Here is a 26533-nt window from a genome sequence, read left to right on the forward strand (position 1 = left end):
GCAATGCCTCAATTGCTACGTTAGTAAGATGATAACAGAAACCACACATCACGATTCCGGAATTGCTAAGTTAGTAATATGATACCAGAAAAGTCACATCGCAATTCCTCAATTGCTAAGTTAGTAAGATGACGTCACAATACCAAAATTGCTAGGTTAGTCAAATGAACCGTTACGGCTAAAGGTACGTCGCAATTCCAAAGTTGCTAAGGCCAGAAAGTTAGTGCAATGAAACATATCTGTCAATGATTTATTCATGATATGCAAATATATTCATAGACTTTGGTCACGTGAGTCGGTGGTTCAGTATAAAAGTCTCGGTAATTTTTTACGAGCTCACAAACACATTGGAAAGCTGTTTAGACGTGCATCTGGCAAGCATAAATTTTAGAAGCATTATTTGGTAAGTAATGTAAAACCTTTCTTTAGTAGCATTTAGTCTTCTACAATAAGTTTTAAGCCATCTCACTGTTTCTCATAGTGAAACCGTTAGACTATAATTTTCAAATGTTAGTAACCGGCTGCACCCGTCAAATAACGGTGACTAAAAATTGTTTGAGAGGCTAATGAAGATTAAAAACGTGCAGGTACTTATGCATATTATTGCATTTGACTTATAATCAAGTCTATTGATGTTTTTCCAATGCTTAGAAACTTTTAGAAGGTTCTTGACGTAATTCAGAAATGCTATGAAGCTTGAAGCTAGATAATGCAATTTCAGAAATGCTACAATGAAATTACGGCAATGCTATGAAGCTTGACGCTAGATGATGCAATTCTGGAAATGCTATAACGGAATTCCTGCAATGCTATGAAGCTTCATGCTAGATGATGCAATTACAGAAATGCTATAACGTAATTATGGCAATGCTATGACGCTTCACGCTAGAGAATGCAATTATAGAAAGGGTTGTGTGTCAATCACAGTCAGTCTAAGAGACTTTGTGGTGGCTTGTATTCTGTATTGTTATATATTGCAATGGATGAGATTGGAAAGCCTAACTTTAATCTTTTCCAGGATAATCATCTTCATAATGGCAAGAATGATGGACAAGTCAAACGACCCAGAGAATCAAAAAACTGTGTCATCTTATAGCAAAATAATTGATGAAGCTGACGTAAGTAACAGTAATTTATTGTCATAGATAAATATATTGGTAAAACTAAAAGCATACATTATTAAAGTTCTTGTCATACCATCGCAATACCTTGAGAATATATGCGAGATTATGAAAAGGCAAGCTGGTGAGGCATTGCACACATATATATGTAATTGCATATATATATATGCTGTTTTTAAACATATGTTTATCCTGATTCATTGAAGGCAGCAACTGTAATATTGCACCTGAAGTCCATCCTGGCTGATATTGAAGACTGTAATCGAGAAATCGATAATGACATTGTAAGAGCAATTTAATTTATTTTCATTAGTTGTTCAAAATTAAAAACATGAAACTGATTAATGACTTACCTTTCAGATCTGCCCATTTGTGAAAGATGATCCTCCCATGCTAGAGGCGATGAAACTGTTGAAGGCCAGCCTGCTTGATGTCAGCGATATTCTGAAGAAGATGCTAAAGTAAGCTGCATCAAAACATTGAAATAGCTATTGTGCTACTGTCACTACTATTACTTTGCTGTTATAGTTGCTGTCATTGGTAATTGATGTTTTTCTGCTGTCTGTTTAAATTTTAGGCCTGAGGATGCATCAACTCCCAAAGTCCCTCGACGTCAGATTTAATCGAGATGTTAAATTTAATAAAAGGTTGTTGAGTTTCATCAGTGTCAGACTTTATTTTTCATACTGGTCACTAGGCAAGTGGTAATGTCTTACCGGTTTGTAATCTAAACCCTTGGGAGTCGGCGGACCCGCCGGCGGGGACACTTGCATTCTTTTCTGGTAACCGTGAAAAGAACTTAAAATGCGTCGTCATGTTTGATCATACACGTAAGTGTAGTACATCATTTTAATCTGTAAATGGTCTACTTTTATTCATGTATACTCACAATATCCACGAAACATTGTGCTTTTGTAAAATAAAGAAAATAAACAGGGTGCGCTTTCAGCTGTCTCAGTCTCCGCAAAAATCTTTTTGAAACACGTCACTAAAATGAACTGAAACTCCGCGAATACTGCACAGACAGACATGAGAAATATATCTATAGAAAGCTTAAAGTGTCTACTTTTAAATAAAGCAATTTAAATTAAAAATAAATATTTTCAGTTTATGTAATCCATGTGAAACCAAGGAGAGGCACAGAATTTCTGTCGCACTTCATTATCTGCTAATGACCCGAGGCAGGGCACGCCCACAGCCATTCACACGGAAAACAGTCCGGGCAGCATGCGTACAAGGCCACGCCCCCCGGCTTAAAAACACATACAGTCTAATGGTGCGTTCGTTTTTCTCTCGGATCTCGGAAATTCTGAGTTGAGTGACATTATGGTGCGTTTGACTATTTCTCTCCAAGTCGGAACTCGGATGAAAACGTCACGAAACGTCAAGAAAAAAGTCGCTTCCCGTCGGAAACACGCCTCTTTCATGGCATTGAAGTTGGACAAGATTTGCCCTAAGAGCCTGTCACTTACCAGCCAATCAAAAAAAAAAGAAAGGGCCTACACAATAGCCAATCAGAAAATAGTACTACTGTATCTGGGTAAAATACAACACAACAACCAATGAAAAGGCATCCTGTGGAATGTCACTCTTGCCTGTCTTCAAAACTTGACAGCCCTGGGGTAAGTTATTAAGTCTTATATAACTCTTATTGTGATAATATTAAGCTAATATTAGTAAATATTTTCCTCACTTCAGCTAGCTTTTGTCAGCTTACGTGAAACATTGGCTTTCAATGCCATTTACATATGTTAGTGTAGCATGTAGATAACTCTGCTAACATGCTGCCTTATGTAGCAAACATGTTGTTTCCTGGTGGCTAAGATAATGCCTTATGTAGTTTACAGATGTTTGTAAATGTTCTAATGTATTTCACCTAGTTTTGAATAGCTTTAGATTATGGTTGCTAATATGTATTTGACTCCGTTTTGGTTAGCCTATAATACTGCTATCGGTAATGTTATTTAGCACAAACATTTCCGGTGTAAATGTTTGAGATGCTAACATTTTTTTATTTGTTTTTAGTAATGTGTCTGCATCACCCTTGCCTTCACCAGCACCTCACATCGGGACATGCATGCTAAATAAACCACAAACCAAGAAATATGTTTCTGTCCTCAAATTATTTTCTTGTAGCACTTTCCTCTGTCCCATACCTGACTGAAAGGGGTAATTATACAGCTCATTATGCAGGTCTTTGTCTTCTCTGTTGTGAACTACAGCATTATTCATGAACATTCCCACCTCCTCGCATATGGCCTTTCTAAACAAAAAGTGTCTTAGAAAATTTAAATGAATGTATTGTTTTCTGTAAATGAGTGAGTGAGATGATTGTCACATCATTTTGAAGTAAAACCTCTACACTACAAGATGCAGGTCACAAAAGTCTTGTACACAAATGTCATTAATGTGTTTTGTGGTCTAATTTCAGTGACTTATTTTTTTGTTGTTTTCAATAATCACGCATAACTGTTTTTTTCTCCAATATAACAACTTGTACATACATGCTGCTCATATATTATTGTAGCCCAGTTTCTGCTGAATACAATGTTATCAGACTTTAGACATTTATATGTTTATAAGTAACTGAAAAATACACAAATGTCAGGACATGTCAGAATCTCTTCAGGGCTCCAAAACACCTTCAGACCCCTAAGAGTTAAAGTTTCTCCACCTCACATTAACAATTTTGAACTGCATCATTAATGATCAGTCATGTTAACAGTTCTAAATTGCATTTGCAGTTTGGAATTCTGAATGTGCACCTACACCTTAATGACATGTCACAAATCAGAAATTGCTACCTGAATTGCAAAGTTAGTAAGATGGTACCAGAAACGACAACGCAGTTCCGAAACTGCTAAGTTAGTAAGATGATACCAGAAACCACACATCATAGTTCCGGAATTGCTAAGTTAGAAAGATGATACCAGAAAACACACATCACATGTCCAGAATGGCTAAGTTAGTAAGATGATACCAGAAAACACACGTCACATGTCCAGAATGGCTAAGTTAGTAAGATGATACCAGAAAACACACATCACAAATCCAGCATTGCTAGGTTAGTCCAATGAAACCAGAAAACATTTTGCAATTCCAGCGTTGCTAAATTAGTGTAATGATACCTGAACACACGTTGCAATTGCAAATCTGCTGAGTTAGGCTTTTTCCATTGCCAATAAAAAGTATTCTGAGACTTACTTCACGGTTCTCATCCTCTTCATCCTCCTCCTGATCATCTTTCTCCCCCTGCTTTTCTTTCACCTCCACTTCCTTATTCACCACAGGGCAAATAGCTGCTGAAGAAACATATCTTATTAGCATCATTAGCATCTTTACCATTCTTCCACCAACTCACCTATAACTGATATTTACTTCGATCTTCCTCATCAGATGTCGAGTCTGCCAAAATTTGATGAGGCATGCGAAAGCTGCACTCTCCGCTATGTGACTGCCCTGGTGTGGGTTGGGTTTGGGATGAAATGCTTGGCATCTCTTCATCGGAGGAGCTGAAGACCACCCGGTGTCTATAAGTCGATGGTGTGCTGCTGGCCTGCTGCTTCACCTTCTGTCCCCCCCCCTTTCCAATACCCAGTGCATCATTAACTAACGCCCGACCCCGCTGGAGATCATGGAATTCGGGCTCCGCCACATAGAAGCGATCTGCCGTTTCAGTACTGTGGCACACGATCCGTGCCACAAGTCAGCGCTGTTCCTCAGAAAAGCTTTTGTGAATCTGTGGAAAAGATGGATAAACAGATAAGATTATAGCTAGTCTGAGTCATACACTAAGGACAGTACTTCGGCTTTAAATTCAGACTCACGCAAGTCGACACAGTGGAGCGGATCGCTGAAACAGAATATGGGCGGGGCATCCCACAACTGGTAGTAGTCTCCACCATCTCAGACAGCTTATTAAGCAGCTGTCCAGATGATGAGATGAAAACTGTTTCTGGGTTGTAGCAGTACCCTGGCAGCTGAGGCCTAATTTTAACCCTTAGGAGTCAGCGGACCCGCCGGCGGGGACACTTGCATTCTTTTCTGGTAACCGTGAAAAGAACTTAAAATGCGTCGTCATGTTTGATCATACACGTAAGTGTAGTACATCATTTTAATCTGTAAATGGTCTACTTTTATTCATGTATACTCACAATATCCACGAAACATTGTGCTTTTGTAAAATAAAGAAAATAAACAGGGTGCGCTTTCAGCTGTCTCAGTCTCCGCAAAAATCTTTTTGAAACACGTCACTAAAATGAACTGAAACTCCGCGAATACTGCACAGACAGACATGAGAAATATATCTATAGAAAGCTTAAAGTGTCTACTTTTAAATAAAGCAATTTAAATTAAAAATAAATATTTTCAGTTTATGTAATTCATGTGAAACCAAGGAGAGGCACAGAATTTCTGTCGCACTTCATTATCTGCTAATGACCCAAGGCAGGGCACGCCCACAGCCATTCACACGGAAAACAGTCCGGGCAGCATGCGTACAAGGCCACGCCCCCCAGCTTAAAAACACATACAGTCTAATGGTGCGTTCGTTTCTCTCTCGGATCTCGGAAATTCTGAGTTGAGTGACATTATGGTGCGTTTGACTATTTCTCTCCAAGTCGGAACTCGGATGAAAACGTCACGAAACGTCAAGAAAAACGTCGCTTCCCGTCGGAAACACGCCTCTTTCATGACGTTGAAGTCGGACAAGATTTGCCCCAAGAGCCTGTCACTTACCAGCCAATCAAAAAAAAATAATGGGCCTACACAATAGCCAATCAGAAAATAGTACTATTGTATCTGGGTAAAATACAACACAACAACCAATGAAAAGGCATCCTGTGTAATGTCACTCTTGCCTGTCTTCAAAACTTGACAGCCCTGGGGTAAGTTATTAAGTCTTATATAACTCTTATTTTGATAATATTAAGCTAATATTAGTAAATATTTTCCTCACTTCAGCTAGCTTTTGTCAGCTTATGTGAAACATTGGCTTTCAATGCCATTTACATAGGTTAGTGTAGCATGTAGATAACTCTGCTAACATGCTGCCTTATGTAGCAAACATGTTGTTTCCTGGTGGCTAAGATAATGCCTTATGTAGTTTACAGATGTTTGTAAATGTTCTAATGTATTTCACCTCATTTTGGATAGCTTTAGATTATGGTTGCTAATATATATTTGGCTCCGTTTTGGTTAGCCTATAATACTGCTATCGGTAATGTTATTTAGCACAAACATTTCCGGTGTAAATGTTTGAGATGCTAACATTTATTTATTTATTTGTTTTTAGGAATGTGTCTGCATCACCCTTGCCTTCACCAGCACCTCACATCGGGACATGCATGCTAAATAAACCACAAACCAAGAAATATGTTTCTGTCCTCAAATTATTTTCTTGTAGCACTTTCCTCTGTCCCATACCTGACTGAAAGGGGTAATTATACAGCTCATTATGCAGGTCTTTGTCTTCTCTGTTGTGAACTACAGCATTATTCATGAACATTCCCACCTCCTCGCATATGGCCTTTCTAAACAAAAAGTGTCTTAGAAAATTTAAATGAATGTATTGTTTTCTGTAAATGAGTGAGTGAGATGATTGTCACATCATTTTGAAGTAAAACCTCTGCACTACAAGATGCAGGTCACAAAAGTCGTGTACACAAATGTCATGAATGTGTTTTGTGGTCTAATTTCAGTGACTTATTTTTTCGTTGTTTTCAATAATCACGCATAACTGTTTATTTCTCCAATATAACGACTTGTACATACATGCTGCTAATATATTATTGTAGCCCAGTTTCTGCTGAATACAATGTTATCAGACTTTAGACATTTATATGTTTATAAGTAACTGAAAAATACACAAATGTCAGGACATGTCAGAATCTCTTCAGGGCTCCAAAACACCTTCAGACTCCTAAGGGTTAATGAAGGCCTCAAACCATGAGTACTCCCTGTTATTAAGCGCAATATTAGCCCGCCCAAATGAGCCGGAGGTCTTGTGGCTGGAGACCTTTGAGAATGGCACAATGTGTTACTCAGCAGGTGGAAAACAGCAGGTTAATGTAGTCAAAACAAACATGACTTCAATGAAGTTGTTAAACAATTTAAAAGTTTAATTTCACTAAATTTCTGTTTATATAGTGCCTTTCACAACTTAGCTGTCCCAAGGCACTTTACATTGGTGTGTCACAATCCTAAGATGAATACACTATCAATGAATTCTTGGGTACTCACGTGGATCACATATTGATCATCCATGACCTGACACTCCTGGACCTCAATCATTGTCAGGTTTATGAGGACACTCACCCGGTGCCCGGTGCAGGCAAATATGTACATGGCCAATGCGCCTATGGCCTGGTTTCTTCTACTAATATTTGTGGGGTCTTGAGAGAGGTCATCTGTGACCAAAACAGCAAGGTGTTTGCAAGACAATAGCGAGCATCCTTTTACATTACATGAACTAAAATTTCTAAAAAAAAATCCAGAAATGACTGATTAGTGGTCATTGTCAACACATCACAGCACACAATGCACAACAAAATGTATCTTCTGCATTTAACCAATATGTGACATCATGACATAGCAGGGATCAGCTAATTCAGTAAATGCAGCCCACTTACCAAGATAATCAGGAATTCGGCTCCGTAGCTCTGTGATGAGCTCACACAGGCGTTCCTTCAAAGGCATCCTCTTTTTTTTTTGATCCTTCACATGCTGCAGGTGCCCTACAATTTTTTTGGATAAGGCAATTCTCTGCAATTTTAAGTTCCTTAGAATGCCTTGTAAGATAGCTTGCCCAAGGCGGACAGATTTTAGCCGTCTGTCAATCAAAAACTGCAAAAATTTGCAAACTGCGGGAAGATAATTTTTACAGGTTGTCACCTGAAATTTCTCTGCCAAACGTTTAAGCCAATTATTTATCTTGCTTGGGTCATTTAAATATTTAAGATGAGCAGCTGCTTGCTCGGTTGTAGAGCCCCACATAAAATTAACAAAGCCCTTCACATATCCAATTTCCTGCTTCACATTTTGTGTTTTTTTCTTTGTCTCGCCGACATGAAATAGGCTCTCCTTGTATTCTGGCAGTACTACATCTGGAAGAAAGGAACAAAATTAACCTTCTCTAGTGCAGCTATTTAAAATGTGAATAGCAATCTTCAAGTGACAGGTAAAACAAACTGTAACCCTAAAAAAAACTTACCTCACCCTAACCCTAACTGAAATACACAAGAAAGATATTCAGCATCGCCGACAATGCCGTCAACTGCAGAAGGTTAAAATTTGAATTAGAATTTAGTGATCAGTGGTCATTGTCAACACACCACAGCAAAGTGCACAACAACGAAATGTGTCCTCTGCATTTAACCCATACGTGACTTTCGTGACATAGCAGGGGGCAGCTAATACAGCGCCCGGAGAGCAGTGCTTGAGGACGGTACCTTGCTCAGGGTACCTCAGTGGTGACTTGTTGGTGGGGGATTTGAACCTGCAATCTTTCGATTACAAGTGCGCTTCCCTAACCATCAAGCCACCACTGCAAAATGACTGCATAAAATGACTTACCTGCGAGTAAAAGTGTTTTTCTTACTTCCCTGTTGCCTGGTGTTTCCGGATGCTGTCCCTCACACTCTTCGATTCGGCATTCAAGCTTGTTAATGTGACGCTTCAATTGTTCCATTTCACCATCCTTATCTTTTATTGTCTCTCTATAATTTTGAACTGCTGTTCTTGCAGAGGTACATTTTGTCCGATGAATGAGGAGTTTAAGCTCTTCCCCACTCTTATTGTGCATTAGTCGGAGGTGCTTGTCTAGCCGTTTTAATTTTGTTGCAGCACAATCAGGGATTGGGCAGTCTAATGGACCAGAAAAGCGGCCCGTCTTAGAAGAAACGAGGAGCTTTCGCTCCTCGCTGCTGTTCACATTATGTATGTCACGCAAATGTACCGTAACATTGACATAAGAAACGTGACATATCGGGCATGCCTGCTTTCTGCGAGCCATGTTGTGTCCTTTGGAAAAATAAAAATGCAATTAGATAGAATTAAAATTTTGAGATCAGTGGTCATTGTTAACACACCATAGCAAAGCACACAGTGCACAACAACAAAATGTGTCCTCTGCATTTAACCCATATGTGACTTTCGTGACATAGCAAGGGGCAGCTAAGTCAGCGCCTGGGGAGCAGTGCTTGGGGACGGTACCTTGCTCAGAGTACCTCAGTGGTGACTTGGTGGGGGATTCGATTACAAGTGCGCTTCCCTAACCATCAAGCCACCACTGCCCATAGACAAATAGATAGATAGAGACTTATCCTAAAGTACTATAAATACACACATGTAATTTATGTGTTTAGCCCCTTGGGACCGGCGATCCCGCCAGCGGGATCTGACAGAAATTTCGCAAAACCGTTTAAATAACTCCGCGAGTTTTTGTCATATACACATTTTAAAAATACTCTCAGAAACCTTGGACGGTCTACTTTTCAAATATATATAGGTAGAAACTAAATATATTTTTACAGCTTCGTGATACGAATTGAAAGAACAAGAGTGACTGACTTAAGCGTCTGCGTCTCGAAGCGGCTCTGATCGCCCACCCACTTGCAAATCGCGCTATTCGCATGATAATAACATGATAATCCGACAGTTAGTATTGGGTAAAGAAATATGTGAATACGCCCATTGTGACCGAAATAAACAAGAGCACATGTCTTGGTAGTGTTTCCACTGATCGGCTACAATATAGCACACGGATACGTCTCTGCCGCTGAAGCTTTGCGCCAGAGTTGCCACTTTCAGCAGCGAAGCTCATACCTGTGTTCATAGCTCAGTGGGCTAAGCCTGTGTGCCTGCAATCACGTGGTCGCCGATTCAAACGCAGCGTATTTAGAACGTGAATAGCGATCTTCCGCTGAGAGCGGTCCTAAACGCTCCCGACGCAAGTAAAACCAAGAAAGGTGACACGATTTGCTTTTTTGCCTATTTAACCTAATTTTAAAAACTTTAATACTTCTGACAATGGAAGTTTTGAAAAGAAGACAGATAACGGATTTAGTCAGTGTTTTTTTCATGATTCTACATAATGATTTCAGCGAGATATAAACTGAAATACACGAGAAAGATACGCGGTCGATGATGCCCTCGTCCCCAGAGCGTCAATAATAGTCACTGCATCATATTTATCACTTTCTATATTTATATAGTCACAGTTTTTCATTTTTCATTCCATCTATCAATAAACTGTGAAAGGGATTTTATTGTTGCTACTTTTCTTGCGTTTCAAACTGCCTTTCCAAAGTGATGGGTGTGGGGTGCAGTGACATTCCAGACTGATGGGCCATTGACAGTATGCAAACTACTACAGGTGTGAGGACACCTATCTCATCAATATTCATTGTGAAGACCACTGACTTTGAGAAAAAGAGTGTCACTCCAAAGTTCTAACACTTTAGTAATCAAACCATATAAAATTTCTGAATGTCACTTTCACCTATGTGTAGCCAACCCCTGTGTCTATAAGCTTCAGAGCTCAAAAGTCTTACCTAGAAATGTCTATAATGTGATTTTTTACAATTTCTCAGCATGTCTGAAAATAGGTTTTTGAAAAGTATATGTTTAAAGTTGATTTTAACAAAAAATAGAATAATAACATTCTAAGAGGTCTCAGATTATTGGTGCTGAGTTTGTGCTGAATAAAAGCAAATGTATCACTTTGGGATAAATGTTTTTTAGATAGGTGAAATATTTTAAAATGTCAAGGCATGTCAGACTACCTCGAAAGTGGAAAAAAGGCCTCAGGGCCCAGGGGGTTAATATTATATATGTATATCTTGTACTTAATTTTTTTTATATATATAGATTCACAAGCACTACTGCTTGTGAAGCTAGCACACAAGAATTTCACTCATATGTACTGTACCAGTAACATGATGTGACAATAAAGATTTGAACTTTGAACAATGAAACCAGAAAGCACACATCACAATTCCAAAGTTGCTAATTCAGTCAAATATCAGAAAACAGATGTCGCAATTCCAAAACTGTTAGGTTAGTCTAATGAAACCATACATGGCACACAATTAAACCTAAACAATTAACCCTATGTAGTGAACCAGGGGCCCCTTGCATGGGGGGGCATTTCTTCCCTCTTTGGAATAATTACCTTATAACTTCAGATATAAAAGTCACAGACACATGCCTGATACCTAAAATCAAAGTTGACCCCTTTACAATTGATTGTAGGAAGTTCAATAACGAAATGAATAACCTGTGTATAATTTATGGACATGTGAATATAACAAAAACAGCTGGAAAAATACAAAATCTGTCTTTGTGTCTTGGATTTTTGTAAATATTTCAAAAACTACATGATGGAATAGGTCCAATTTTAAAAAAATCTGGTTCCCAAACTTGTTTTCTACATGTGTGCCCAATTTCATATCATTTGATGCAGCCGAACAGGTTTTACAGAGGAAAGAGCAAATGGTGCAACTGGGAGCCTTTCCTATACAAAACCTAACCTAAACTAATCTGAAACCTATCCAAAATGGCAATAGTGTAACTAGCAGTGTTTTTTGTGGTAGCAACTTTCTTTCTAAATGCATTACCACTTATAGGTCATAAGTAACAGTTTGTCACACATCATCACCACACATTTGTAGGAAAATCTATATTTTATTCACACGACTTGTGCCAAACCTATCCAAAACCTATCCAAACTGGCCACAGTGTAACTAGCAGTGTTTTTTGGGGTAGCGTCTTTCTTTCGAAATGCATTACCACTTATGGGTCATAAGTAACATTTTGTCACACAACATCACCACACATTTGTAGGAAAATCTATATTTTATTCACACGACTTGTGCCAAACCTATCCAAAACCTATCCAAAATGGCCGCAGTGTAACTAGCAGTGTTTTGGGATAGCGTCTTTCTTTCTAAATGCATTACCACTTATGGGTCATAAGAAACATTTTGTTTCTAACCATAACCCTGCATAACTGTGCCCAAACAAAGCGCGACAAGTGCCCCGCATAACTGTGCCCAAACAAAGCCCGACAAGTGCCCCGCATAACTGTGCCCAAACAAAGCCCGACAAGTGCCCCGCATAACTTTGCCCAAACAAAGCCGACAAGTACCGTACATAATGTTGCCCAAACAAAGCCGACAAGTACTGTACATAACTTTGCTCAAACAAGGCCGACAAGTGCCCCGCATAACTTTGCCCAAACAAAGCCCCGCGTAATTTTGCCCAAGTGAAAGCCAAAAGCGCTGCATTACTTTGCACACTTCAAAGCTTGACAAAGGCGATGCGGAACTTTTCCCAATGTACCACAATACAAGTGTTACCAAAGCAAATGTTAATTGTAATTTGCTGACTCACGGAATTATAAAAATCTATAGAATAAAAGAGTAAAATGTAAACTGTAAATAAATGTACTTATGTCGAGCGTTGCATCCTCTCCGCGCAAAAAAGCGTCCTCCTCCATCGAATCAATGGATAAAAGTGACACTTTCTTCCCCCGAACCACTCTTCAAAATCATCTTCTGTGCTTTCTCAACAGTGAAAGTCATCCGAGCCATTTTTCTTCAGTCAAAAAAGTTGTTGTCCGAAAATAACTGGGTAAACTCACGGAGACTACGTGCGCAATGCGTACTCGAGACACTCCCACAAATACTGCACCTGCAGAGAATAAGTTGCGCATTCATGTCCCCAGCGCGAAAAACAATGCCCAATCAGCACATTTTGCAAACCTTAGACACACCTCTATTGGATGAAGCAAATGACACTGTAATTTGATGTTCATGTAAAAAGTTTAGTATGGTGAAACATAACCATGGGCAAAGGTTCAGTGCGTAAAAAATAATGTGCTAGCAGGGAAGCAGAGCATATATCTGAAAAAATACTTGACAATGAAGGATTACAGTGATTGATTTATGTACATAAGAGATCAAGCTTTCAAACGAGGATAACTTTGTCATTTTATCCATTGGTTTTCTTCTAAAACTCTGAAGATAAAAAACATTGCACGAATGTACAGAATGCCGACTGACATTTTTCCGCGATGAGTGAGCAAGCTATTTGAGAGCATTACAGTCATATTTATGGAAAAATGCGTGTTTTATCTTAATACTGTGACGGTTTATGAATTATTGGCCGTGAAAGAAATAGTTTGAAGTGCTTAGTTTTCATTTTATTAACACTTATATTTTACTTCCTGACACTCGACCAGTTTAAAGATGGCTACCATGGTCATTTTATTTTTACTTGTTACAAAAAATCCATGGCACAAAAATTGCGCAACTTTCTACAGATATTATCTGAAAAGTTTTTTGTAGTGTAACAAGCTGTTTTTGGTTGATTTGATACATTTGTTTCTTTTATTGAACGTCATTTTTTTTTGTTATTGAAAATTTGGACGTATATGCGTCCGAACCACTAGGCGGCGACAGTGAAAGAGTTAAGAACTGCACCATCATGCACACTATACATAAACCACAGTTGGAAAACAAGTCAAAAGACTAAAGTTAGAGACTAAGTGTACAGTCTTACATTTAGAAAAGATAAAACTAATTTTTTTCTAAAAAAAATTATATATACACTCACCTAAAGGATTATTAGGAACACCATACTAATATGGTGTTTGACCCCCTTTCACCTTCAGAACTGCCTTAATTCTACGTGGCATTGATTCAACAACATCCAGGGCACGAAGCTCCCGTTCCACCACATCCCAAAGATGCTCTATTGGGTTGAGATTTGGTGACTGTGGGGGCCATTTTAGTACAGTGAACTCATTGTCATGTTCAAGAAACCAATTTGAAATGATTTGAGCTTTGTGACATGGTGCATTATCCTGCTGGAAGTAGCCATCAGAGGATGGGTACATGGTGGTCATAAAGGGATGGACATGGTCAGAAACAATGCTCAGGTAGGCCGTGGCATTTAAACGATGCCCAATTGGCACTAAGGGGCCTAAAGTGTGCCAAGAAAACATCCCCCACACCATTACACCACCACCAGCAGCCTGCACAGTGGTAACAAGGCATGATGGATTCTCATTCTGTTTACGCCAAATTCTGACTCTACCATTTGAATGTCTCAACAGAAATCGAGACTCATCAGACCAGGCAACATTTTTCCAGTCTTCAACTGTCCAATTTTGATGAGCTTGTGCAAATTGTAGCCTCTTTTTCCTATTTGTAGTGGAGATGAGTGGTACCCGGTGGGGTCTACTGCTGTTGTAGCCCATCCGCCTCAAGGTTGTGCGTGTTGTGGCTTCACAAATGCTTTGCTGCATACCTCGGTTGTAACGAGTGGTTATTTCAGCCAAAGTTGCTCTTCTATCAGCTTGAATCAGTCGGCCCATTCTCCTCTGACCTCTAGCATCAACAAGGCATTTTCCCCCACAGGACTGCCGCATACTGGATGTTTTTCCCTTTGTGTGGCAGAATAGCTATTTTGGGCGCTGTGCCTTTAAATTTGCGGGGCGATTATTGGTTTCCAAGGTAGCACCCTATAAAAGTGGCAGTGGTTGGCTGGGAATCTAACGCTGGCAAGGTGTTCTTTTGGTTACCTGACTTCGCTGTTTAAAGGTATGCAGCGGGCTGTTTCGCGTTTGTCCTTGTAAGTTACCCTCGCGGCTGTTTAAATGTATGGTTTATTTTATAGATCTGAATACGATGGATTCCTTGGAAGCTACTGCTTGGTAGGTGGCGGTGGGTATGTTGCTCCATTCTGTTTCGGCTAACTTAATTCAAACTGTTATGCCTGGGTGCACGTTGCTGGGGGTAAACGGTGGTGCTGGCGACTAACGGGCTTATTTTGCAAATTCGCTGGTAAGTTTGATCGGGCAGTGATTTATTTGTATTAAATAACTTGTTGTGCCTGACGTGATCTTTTGCAGGCAATGCGGAGGGAGTTTATCCAGCCAGTTGGGAAGATCATGACGTGCCATTAAGTGCTGCTGTTTTGCCTGCTCTATTACAGCTGTGGTCTGGATTGCCTGCCCTCCAGTTGCTGCTGCTGCTTTGCCTCTTTAGTTATATTGTAAATGTGGATTATAATTCTGTTTTAACTGGTTCTTCCAGGTTTACCTGTTTAGAGCTAGGGGTTTTTTTTTAGTTTTGTGTGTTTTTTTTAAAGACTGTTCTGGGTTGATACGCCACTTGGGAGGAAGGGAGCTTTGGTGTGGTGTGTGTGTGTGTGTGGCAGCAGGGCCCTGGTGTGTGTGCATGGGGGTGTAGTGCTTTTGTTTTAGGATGCCTGACTGCTTTACCTCCTGTCCCGTGTGCACCAGCCCAGAGGTTGTACTCTGTATTGTGGACAGTGTTTTATTGTGTTAATAAAAGATTGTAAGTGGAGTCACGTCTTCTGCTGCCGTGTATAACGGACCTGAGTGCTTTCCTTTGTGGAGTGTTAGGAACTATTTCCCTGGGTGTAATTCCCAGGGTGGCGTAGTCGGTGTCTCCGGGGGTGGCTCCCCCAAACTCACAGCTTAGCACCACGACAACTTGGCGTAGTCGGCAGGATTTTACTTTGGTTAGCAGAGACGTGTGCTCCATTTTATGTGTACATTTTTTTTATTATTATTTTTGTTATTGTAAGAGGCAAAGCAGTAGTTGGTTTGGTGGCTATTTTTAAGTAATATATGGACCTTTGAGTGACCCATTGTCTGGTACTCCCGGCTGCCCAGTTGTGCAGCCTTGTCTCTGTGGTTCCCATTATGGAGGAGGAATTGCAGGACTTGAGGAACTTAGTTTTGCAGTTGCGGACTGATAATGAACGGCTTCGCCAGCAGTAAGCTGCCTGTATATTTGAACCTGGGGCTACGCCCTCTACCTCGGCACCTCATGCAGCTCTGTCCACCCCTATAGTATCGCCGGGAGAGCGAGTGGTGTTTGTACCTCGGGAGCGGAAGTGCCCCATGTTCAGAGGATGCTCTGGTATAGGGTTGAGTGAGTGGCTTGAGGAGGTACACGCATGTATGCGGGCTCGGCATTTAGCTGTGTCAGATCAGGCTTTCTTTTTATTTGACCATCTAGAGGGGGAAGCTCGTGAGGAGATAAGGTATTGCTCTGGTGCAGAACGGGGGGACCCAGCTTGTATAACTGATGTTCTGCAGGAGTTGTATGGGTGCTCGGAGCCATATGTAGCTTTGCAGGAGGCTTTCTTTTCCCGAAGGCAACAAGAAGGGGAGACACTGCAGGAGTTTTCCCTTTCGTTGATGGGCCTTATGGAGAGGGTGAAGCAGCGTGCACCCAGTGGCACTTTAAATGCTGATGTTTTGCTGAGGGACCAGTTTGTCGAGCATGTCCTGGATGGTGCCCTCCGTCGTGAGCTAAAGCAGATGGTGCGTAGGCAACCCACTGCCACCTTACTTGATGTGAGGGGTGAGGCGATTAGGTGGGAGCGAGAAGGTTTGCCGAGTAGTCGTGGCCGAAGTCAGTCTGTTCCATCAGCTTGCGGTATCCAGTATGGAGTACAGGGTAATCCTTGGGGTGTGGGTGATTCCGTCTGGGGTTCTGAGATGCGTGAGCTGAGGGAACTATTAAAGGGCCAGCAAGAGCAATTGCGCCTGCTGACCCAGAGTGTTGAGCTCTTACAGAGCTCTCATCAGCGTAGTCGTTCACCTCGCAGCAGTTCCATCATTTGTAGACGCTGCCAGCGGCCTGGGCATATTGCTAGGGAGTGCGATGGGGTTTATGCTCCTCGGTTCCAGTCTTCATCTGTACCCCCATGCTCTGGGGTAGAGACTCACCCAACGCCAGCGTCGGGAAACTAGTGCCCCCCGGATTGCAGAGCCACGGTTCAGGTGGGGCCTTCACTGGCTCCGGGTTGGTTTCTAGCAGTTTAGGCGCTGCCTCCAAGTTGATGTCTCCATGTCCACATTTGGATGTGGTGTTGGGTGGGGTTATAGTACCTTGCTTAATAGACACTGGGTCTATGGTGTCTACCATTACAGAAAGCTGTTTTATTCAGCACTTTGGGCAGTGTGGTCAAGAACGCCTTCAGGCTTGTCACTGGCTACAACTTCGGGCGGCCAACGGGTTAGCCATTCCTTATATTGGCTATCTAGAGTTGGAGGTTGAGCTTTGCGGTAAATTAATGCCGCAGTGTGGGGTGTTAGTGGTCAGGGATCCCCCAGGTGAGTCATCCCCGCAGGTCCCTGGAGTTTTGGGGATGAATGTGATCCGGCGGTGTTATCAAGAGCTTTTTGGACAGCATGGTTCGGGCCTATTTCAGTCGCCTGCAGTATCAACAGCCCCAGAACTTGTCATGCAGGCACTGCAACAATGCCATCGTTCTAGGGTGCAGTTCTCCAGTGGCGCTTCAGGTAAAGTCAGGGTTCGGGGCCGTAAGGTATGTCGTGTCCCAGGTGGTACAATGAAGTTGGTAGCAGCTACCTGTTCGGGGCAGTATGCGAGTGCTACGGTGTTGTTTGAACCTACCTTCTCTAGCCTACCTGGTGGATTGCTGGCTTTTCCTGCATTAGTCCGAGTGGTAGGAGGCACTGCTAATGTACCAGTAATTAATGTGGGTTCTACTGATGTGGTGTTGTATCCCCGTACCATTGTGGGTACTTTGAATATTGTTCATGTGGTCAGTTTACCTGCTGGTGTTACTGAAGTGCCTTATATTGTGGATGTAGCATCTCTATCAGTTGCCCCCGCCATGTTGGACCAGGTGGAGGCCTTGGATCTCTCTTCATTGTCCATTGAACAGCAGGTCCAGGTGAGGTCCCTTCTTAGACGGTATATTTCGGTCTTTTCAGCTCAGGATGGGGAGGTGGGCTGTACCAACTTGCTGGCCCATGATATTCCCCTCTTGGATGATGTACCTGTTAAGCAACGCTATAGGCGTATACCTCCCTCTGAGTACGAGGTGGTAAAAGAACATATTAATCAATTGTTGGAGACACAGGTGATCAGGGAGAGCTGTAGTCCCTATGCTTCCCCCATTGTTCTTGTTAAAAAGAAGGACGGTGGTCTGCGCATGTGCGTAGACTACCGCCAGCTAAATAGCAAGACGAGGAAGGATGCATTTCCTCTGCCACGGATTGAGGAATCCCTGGATGCACTGACTGGTGCTTGTTGGTTCTCGACTCTGGACTTAGTGAGTGGTTATAACCAGGTCCCAGTCGCTGAAGAGGATAGACCCAAGACAGCATTCTGTACCCCCTTTGGGTTATTTGAGTGGAACCGGATGCCCTTTGGGCTTTGTAATGCCCCTGGCACCTTCCAGCGACTGATGCAAAGGATATTTGGGGACCAGCAATGTCAGTCACTGTTATTGTATTTGGATGATATTGTAGTCTTCTCATCCACGGTGGAGCAACATCTGCAGAGGTTGGAGGTGGTGTTGGGACGGCTTCAACAAGAGGGTTTGAAGGTGAAGCTCTCCAAATGTTCATTCTTCCAACAGAAGGTGCAGTACCTGGGACATGTCATCTCGGACAATGGCGTTTCTACTGATCCTAGTAAGATCAAGGTGGTAACTAACTGGCAGCGTCCTACTACTGTCACGGAGCTGAGGTCCTTTTTGGGCTTCGCTAGTTACTATCGTCGGTTTGTGGAGGGGTTTGCTAAGTTGGCAGCCCCTTTGCACCGGTTGGTGGCAGAGCTGGGAGGCAAGAAGCTTAAGGGGGCTATGCAGGGTGTGATTGGCAACTGGACCGAGGAGTGCCATGGGAGTTTCGAGGAGCTGAAGCTCAAGCTTACTACAGCACCAGTGCTCGCCTACGCTGATTTTTCTTTACCATTTATCCTGGAGGTGGATGCGAGCCATGCTGGCTTAGGGGCAGTGCTATCCCAAGAGCAAGGAGGCCAGGTGAGGCCAATTGCCTATGCTAGCCGAGGTTTGAGACCATCAGAGCATAATATGTCCAATTACAGCTCTATGAAATTAGAATTTCTGGCACTTAAGTGGGTGATGACAGAGAAATTCAGGGAGTATCTGGTAGGCCATAAGTGTACTGTTTACACTGATAACAACCGACTCAGTCACTTGTCATCTGCTAAGGGGTGCTACTGAGCAACGGTGGGCAGCGCAACTTGCATCCTTTGATTTTGACATCAAGTATCGGTCAGGGAGAAGCAATAAGAATGCGGATGCGTTGTCTCGCCAATATCCACTAGGCCGACTAGAAGTGGACGCAATGGCTCCTGGCAGTTCACTCCCTGATTTCTTGCAGCAAGCCTTGCCATGCGGGAGGGTGGAGGTAACTCAAGCTGCTGTTGCAGTTTTTCCTTGCTCTACCCCTGATGTGTGTGTTCTCCAGCAGGCTGACCCAGTTATTCAGGAAATTTTGCCATTTTGGACTTGTAACAAACATCCTGATGGTGAGGACCGGAAACGACTCTCAAGGCCAGCATTGGCTTTGCTCCGACAATGGGATCGCCTGGTCGAAAAGAACGGGCTCCTGTACCGTCAGGTTTTCCGCCCTGATGGTGCTGAAGCTACATTTCAGTTGGTGTTGCCCGATACCTTAAAGAACAAGGTGTTGACTCAGGTACATGAAGACCATGGCCACCAGGGCGTGGAAAGAACATTGGAGTTGTTGCGCCAGCGGTGCTATTGGCCAGGTATGTCCTCCGATGTAGCCCAGTGGTGTCAGCAGTGTGAGAGGTGCCAAATGGCTAAGGATGCACATCCAGCAGCTTGTACTTTTATGGGGCATTTGTTGGCTTCTCGGCCCAATGAGGTTTTAGCAGTGGACTATATCGTATTGGAACCTGCCCAGAATGGACTTGAAAATGTTTTGGTCATGACTGATGTCTTTAGCAAGTACACTCTGGCTGTCCCCACTCGTGACCAACGCGCCTCCACTGTGGCCCAAGTTTTAGTGGCTGAATGGTTTTCAAAGTTTGGTGTTCCTGCTCGGATACATTCAGATCAAGGCCGTAACTTTGAGAGCTCTCTCATCCAGCAGCTCTGTGGTCTCTATGGGATCGAGAAATCTCGCACCACTCCATACCATCCGGCGGGCAATGGCCAGTGTGAACGCTTTAATAGGACTCTCCACAACTTGTTGCGTACTCTGCCTGTGTCCCGGAAGAGAGATTGGGATTCCTGTCTGCCGCAGGTGCTTTATTGTTATAACACTACTCCCCATCAGGCGACTGGGGAATCTCCTTTTTTTCTCATGTTTGGTCAGGAGCCTAGACTGCCAGTGGATTTCCTCCTAGGTAGAGTGGCGGAACCTGTGAGTGGATATGTCCATGAGTGGATTGAAGAACATCAGACTCGACTACAGTTGGCATTTGAAGGGGCAAGGGGACGGTTGAAGATGGCAGCTGAGCGTCGGAAGAAGAACCATGACCAGCATGTTCGAGACCGCCCGCTAAGTGAAGGCCAGTTAGTACTCCTCCGTGATTGCAGTACCAGAGGGCATCATAAAATTCAAGATTGGTGGAGTTCTGTGATGTATCGAGTTCTGAAAGCACCTAAAGCTGGTGGAGCAGTTTATGCCATCGTACCTGTGGATGATCAGACCCAGGTCAGGCACGTCCATCGAACCTTGTTGAAGGCTATAGTAAATGTCTCCGGTGTCTGCCCTAGTAATCCTTTGCCTATGGAGTCAACTTTTGCATCAGGTGAATCCTCGGGTGATGAGGACCTGGTGGTGTTGAGGCAGGGACGCCCTGGGGAGGTGTCTAGTTCTTCATTGGCTAGGCCAGTGGCGATGACATGTGCTACTCAGGAGTCTCCTTTGCGGCCTGCTGAAGTTTCGGGCCCCTCAGTGGTTCCTCCATCAGTAGTGAGTCAGCCACTTATTTCCAGAGTGGTCCCAGTAATGAGTCAGCCTGATTCCCAGGAAGTGCGAAGGACGACCCGGGTAACTGCAGGCCAACACTGTAACGCTTACCACCTTCCGAGGCCTGCAGGGGTGATGGCAGAAAGGACTGTAAGCTCTCTGGGTTCTGTGTCTAATGCAGTTTCTGCTCTGTTTAGACCTTGGAGTTAGATTTTGTATTATCGTCGGGTCGACGATATAAAAAAAGGGGGTAGATTGTGGCAGAATAGCTATTTTGGGCGCTGTGCCTTTAAATTTGCGGGGCGATTATTGGTTTCCAAGGTAGCACCCTATAAAAGTGGCAGTGGTTGGCTGGGAATCTAACGCTGGCAAGGTGTTCTTTTGGTTACCTGACTTCGCTGTTTAAAGGTATGCAGCGGGCTGTTTCGCGTTTGTCCTTGTAAGTCACCCTCGCGGCTGTTTAAATGTATGGTTTATTTTATAGATCTGAATACGATGGATTTCTTGGAAGCTACTGCTTGGTAGGTGGCGGTGGGTATGTTGCTCCATTCTGTTTCGGCTAACTTAATTCAAACTGTTATGCCTGGGTGCACGTTGCTGGGGGTAAACGGTGGTGCTGGCGACTAACGGGCTTATTTTGCAAATTCGCTGGTAAGTTTGATCGGGCAGTGATTTATTTGTATTAAATAACTTGTTGTGCCTGACGTGATCTTTTGCAGGCAATGCGGAGGGAGTTTATCCAGCCAGTTGGGAAGATCATGACGTGCCATTAAGTGCTGCTGTTTTGCCTGCTCTATTACAGCTGTGGTCTGGATTGCCTGCCCTCCAGTTGCTGCTGCTGCTTTGCCTCTTTAGTTATATTGTAAATGTGGATTATAATTCTGTTTTAACTGGTTCTTCCAGGTTTACCTGTTTAGAGCTAGGGGTTTTTTTTTAGTTTTGTGTGTTTTTTTTAAAGACTGTTCTGGGTTGATACGCCACTTGGGAGGAAGGGAGCTTTGGTGTGGTGTGTGTGTGTGTGTGGCAGCAGGGCCCTGGTGTGTGTGCATGGGGGTGTAGTGCTTTTGTTTTAGGATGCCTGACTGCTTTACCTCCTGTCCCGTGTGCACCAGCCCAGAGGTTGTACTCTGTATTGTGGACAGTGTTTTATTGTGTTAATAAAAGATTGTAAGTGGAGTCACGTCTTCTGCTGCCGTGTATAACGGACCTGAGTGCTTTCCTTTGTGGAGTGTTAGGAACTATTTCCCTGGGTGTAATTCCCAGGGTGGCGTAGTCGGTGTCTCCGGGGGTGGCTCCCCCAAACTCACAGCTTAGCACCACGACATTTGCACACCATTCTTTGTAAACCCTAGAAATGGTTGTGCATGAAAATCCCAGTAACTGAGCAGATTGTGAAATACTAAGGTAAGGTAGCCTGGGCTAAATGTAAGTTGATGAAAATAAGGTCTATTTAGCTCAGACTACCTTAAATCTGGCAAGTTATCCGGCTAAGCAAGTAATCCTGCTTTGTGAAACAGACCGCAGGAGATTGTCTTGACCAGGACTACACCCCTAAATGCATTGAAGCAACTGCCATGTGATTGGTTGATTAGATAATTGCATTAATGAGAAATTGAACAGGTGTTCCTAATAATCCTTTAGGTGAGTGTATATCCAAATGCTGAATGATCTGGTGAGGTTTGTCTCCAGTGGCTACCTATACTTATGCACCACTAGTGACGGTACAGCACATCAGAACACTAAGTGAGGACCCAAAGTGACTTGTGGCCAGATTTTCTGGAGAGCAAACTTAAAACTCGTGTCTTATGCTTGTGTCCCCAGCCTGAAATATGAAAACACTTCATTTGTTTTTCGTCACAGTTAAGTTCAAATACATGCTTGATTTATGCAGTCTTCAGAAAGCACCTGGATCACCTTAAATGAAGCATTAAAATGTAAATATAGAGATACAGAAATCTTGTCAACTTCTGGAAGGAACATTAATGAAGTAACAACTAAGCTTGGATATCACACTCTGGATGATACCTCAGAGATCACTCCCTGGGAACACCTCAGAGATCTTTCTCTGAACAATACCTTGAACAGCACTTGGGCTGCTCTTATGAGAGCTAAAAGCAGAGATTAATATTACTCTGCTTATCTGCTATTGCGCTAAGACTCAATGGTTGTTTCAAATGGAAAGCAGAAAATCATGTCATCAGCATTTTCTTAAAACACCTTAGAGGCAGGTGACCTCAAGACACACAAAATATTACACATCCCCTTGTAGACTTGAAAAGTGCAAGACTGGGTCAACATACAAATGTGGCAACACAAAGAACAAATCCTATGTTCAGAAGCCAAAAGCATGCAGGCCTTCTCTGCATTGGTACATTTATAAAAGAATTTGATGCACACTTCAGACTAAAAAAAAAAGCTCAAAGTGAAAATAAAGAAATCAAATGAGCTAGAGGCTACATTTTCCTTCAGTCTGAGAGCTGGAGGTGCCATGAAATGAAACAAGCATGGGCACTGACACCCTCAGTACATTTTTTACATAAAGAACCCTCTGGGATGTTATTTACAGATGAGGCTGTCATGCTCTGTTAATGGGTCATTTAAAAGCTATTATTACACTAATAATACACCGAGAAGGCTCTCTTCTTATTACTACCATTTCTGCGAGCAACAGTCACAAAAGAAGTGTCCGAACAGTTTCTTTGGAGATGGACGAGGGTTTCCATGGAAGCGACAGGACGTGTTGGGGCCACAGGGATGCAGCAGCAGCAGAGCTACCCATCCAAGCGCATCTAGAGACTTCCACAAGTACAGTGTGAAAGTAGGAGGCCTGGGGGTGGGGGGCAGTCATTTGGCCACATGCCGGCGCAGGCTGGGGTTCTGCTCTGCTGGTTGCAGCTCCGCGCCGAGGAGAATGTGAGGCTGCAGCCCGGAACCTTGCGGCGCTGCATCTGGTGCAGATGTACCGTCTTGAAGCGAGTGCCCTTGCAGCTGTATGGTTTGTGGCACAGCATGCACGGGACAGCACTCGGGTCGACCCCCTGGCCCGGCAGCTCTGGGAACCCCTCCCTGGCACCACCCCTCACCCAGTCTGCCCTGTTTGAGCCACCCTTCCCTTCGCTGGCCCCCTCCACCTCTTGCTGGTAGTCCGAGCTTCATCCTGCTCCAGCTGGAGAATGCTCCTCAGTGCCAGCCCAGGGCTCACCTCATCCCGGCTGGGAGATGCTTGGCTGCTGCCCCCACTGTGGTTGCTGTTGTTGTAAAGGTGGGAATGTGGATGGTGGCATCCCTGGGTGCTAGTCATTCCATTCAGGACCCTGACCCCTTCCTCCTCCTCCTCTTTGTCGTCGAACACATCAGCCACGCTGATGACCTCCTTCTCAATTTTCACTGGCATGCTGGATTTGCGGGGCTTCTTCTTGGGTGTGGGGTCAACAAAATGTTCCTGAATGCCAGTACCAGGCAGCTTGTGGCTGACAAGCCCTGCCTCGGCCACTAGAGGATTGTGGGAGCCAGAGGCCGAGGCCTGCTGCTCCATGAGAGACATGTTGTTAGAGGCCGGAGGGCGTATGGAGCTGGTGGGCAGGGAGACCGGTGAACTGACAAGATCCCCAGGGGACAACAGCGCACAATAGAATGGGGGTATCGGTTGTACTGGCTGGACTGATTTCAAGGATGGGAAGATCAGAGAACTTTGCAGGGGATACTGCAGCATGGGCTCGAGCGGTGGGGTAGTGAAGCCAAGAGGTGGCCGTCCCGGGCTGGTCAGAGTCAAACTGCTTTTGGTGCTGGAGATGACAGATGTGCCAGAGCCAACGCTGGAGCGGATGAGGTCCTTGTCACGGTTGTTCCTCAGCATGGGCATGTGTAGTCGGGGGTTAGGGTTGGCGCTGTGCCGGTTGAGGCTGCGCAGGGAGCTGAACACCATGTTGCAGCCCTCGATAGTGCAGCGGTGCTTGATCTTCAGGTGCACAGCATTGTAGTGGATCCTCTGGGTGCCCTTGTCATAGAAGGTCTTGCCGCATGCGTTGCAGCACACTCGGCCCTTGCGTGAGATAGAACCCATGCGCCGCATGCGATGCATCTTGGAGAAGGACGAGGTAACGATGCTCTTGGCTTGCTCACTCTTAACAAATGCATGTTGCTCACTCAGTCCAGCCAGCTGCTGCATTGGTGCTTGCTGCTGTTGAGGCTGCTGGGAGGTGGGGGTCGGGGAGATGGTTGTTACGCTAGCAGGCTCAGGCTTAGGCTCGATCGCCACGGTGACACCGGTGCCCCCCAGGCTTGGGCTTTGCCCATAGCGGAACGGTGAGAGAGACACCTCCGACTCACTGCTCTCGTTGGGGTCACTCAGGTTTGGCAGACTGGACTCCCGTGGCCTGTGACCTGGCTGCTCCAGCATGAGCCCATTTGGGGGCAGACCCAGCATGGGGGCAGACACTGGGTTGATGTACTGGAAAGGAAGCAGGAAGGCCAGGCTGTTGGGGATGTTCTCAAAGTGGTGTATAGTGGAGAGACTGCTGTTCTCGAGGTGCGTCAGCAGGCTGGGGCTACGAGAGCGGTTGTTGCTCTCGATGAAAGTCCTGATGTCAGAGTCAGTCTTTGATGAGGGCACTGCGATGGCCTGGCCTTCTTTCTCCTAGATGGACAGATCTCCTCCTCCCGGGACATGATAGTCCAGTGGTCCAGAACCTTGCCTGCAGCATCCTGAAGGCCATATCAAGGGGAACAAAGGACACCACAAGAAGTCATTGATTCTGCATAATTGGCACAGCTGATTAAAGGTAAATAGCTGCCTGCCTGCAATGTCCAGGCCTCCTGGAGCAAAGACCTCGTAGATCTTAACAGAGCGACACCGCACACACCCTCCTTCTCCTAGCTTCCCTTTCAGTCTTCTTCGCCTGTGTCACCATGCAGGAAGTCATTACATTCATGGATAGAGAACAGGAACGTTTTCAATCTTGTCAACCGTAAAAACAACCTAGGGCTTTGGGGCACTGCTATTAGTCAGTCCCTGTGATACACCTCAAAGTCTTGTTTCTCAGCTGATCCATAGAAATGCCTCACAGAAATACAAATACAATGACTCCCACAACAGAGGAGGAAGACTGACCTCTAACCGGTGTGTTATGGTTTTGCAACGGTCCTGTTACACTTCTGTGATAGTTACCTACCTGCATTATGCTACCCTAGCTGAATCTCACCCCCGTATTGGTCCACACTCAAGCCCCAGCCACCTGTGGAAGCATTTCTCAGGTTGCAGAAGCTTTAAGTAATGCCTGGTAATTGCAATACTTACATTCGGCCAGGAGATGGCAGCAAGAAAATAGAACAATAATTTCCCCACGGTTATTATAATTGACAAGGTAAATTTATTGTGTATGTATGTGAGTGTATGTGTGTGTTTTACTGCACTTTGGGGACAATTTTATCAAATGTGATCTATGCAAACCCACACACACAGTGCCCAGTTACAACATGCGCACACGCGCACACACACACACACACACACAGAGCGCCCCCGGTCAGAGCTCACACACATTCACACAGTTCCCTGTTACAGCACACACAAACACACACAGCCTCCGGCTAGAGCTCACACACACAGACACAGTGCCCTGTTACTGCGCACACACATTTTATGCTGCCG

The 26533-nt window shown here is 43.9% G+C and overlaps 2 long non-coding RNA genes and 1 pseudogene across 2 annotated transcripts; 2 read left to right on the top strand and 1 right to left on the bottom strand.

Moving 5' to 3' along the window:
• The first annotated feature begins 320 nt into the window (after positions 1-320).
• On the top strand, positions 321-1780 carry LOC140578241 (uncharacterized). Its single transcript, XR_011982341.1, has 5 exons — positions 321-403; positions 1019-1118; positions 1328-1405; positions 1482-1582; positions 1699-1780. It is a non-coding gene; the product is annotated as an uncharacterized lncRNA (long non-coding RNA).
• Positions 1781-14624: 12844 nt separating this feature from the next.
• On the top strand, positions 14625-15493 carry LOC140578243 (uncharacterized). The gene is made up of 2 exons (XR_011982344.1): positions 14625-14725; positions 14802-15493. It is a non-coding gene; the product is annotated as an uncharacterized lncRNA (long non-coding RNA).
• An 8472-nt stretch (positions 15494-23965) lies between these two features.
• On the bottom strand, positions 23966-25602 carry LOC140578274 (zinc finger protein basonuclin-2 pseudogene; annotated as a pseudogene).
• Positions 25603-26533: the final 931 nt, after the last annotated feature.

The sequence above is a fragment of the Paramormyrops kingsleyae genome, chromosome 13 (assembly GCF_048594095.1).
Source record: "Paramormyrops kingsleyae isolate MSU_618 chromosome 13, PKINGS_0.4, whole genome shotgun sequence".
Classification (NCBI taxonomy): Eukaryota; Metazoa; Chordata; class Actinopteri; order Osteoglossiformes; family Mormyridae; genus Paramormyrops; species Paramormyrops kingsleyae.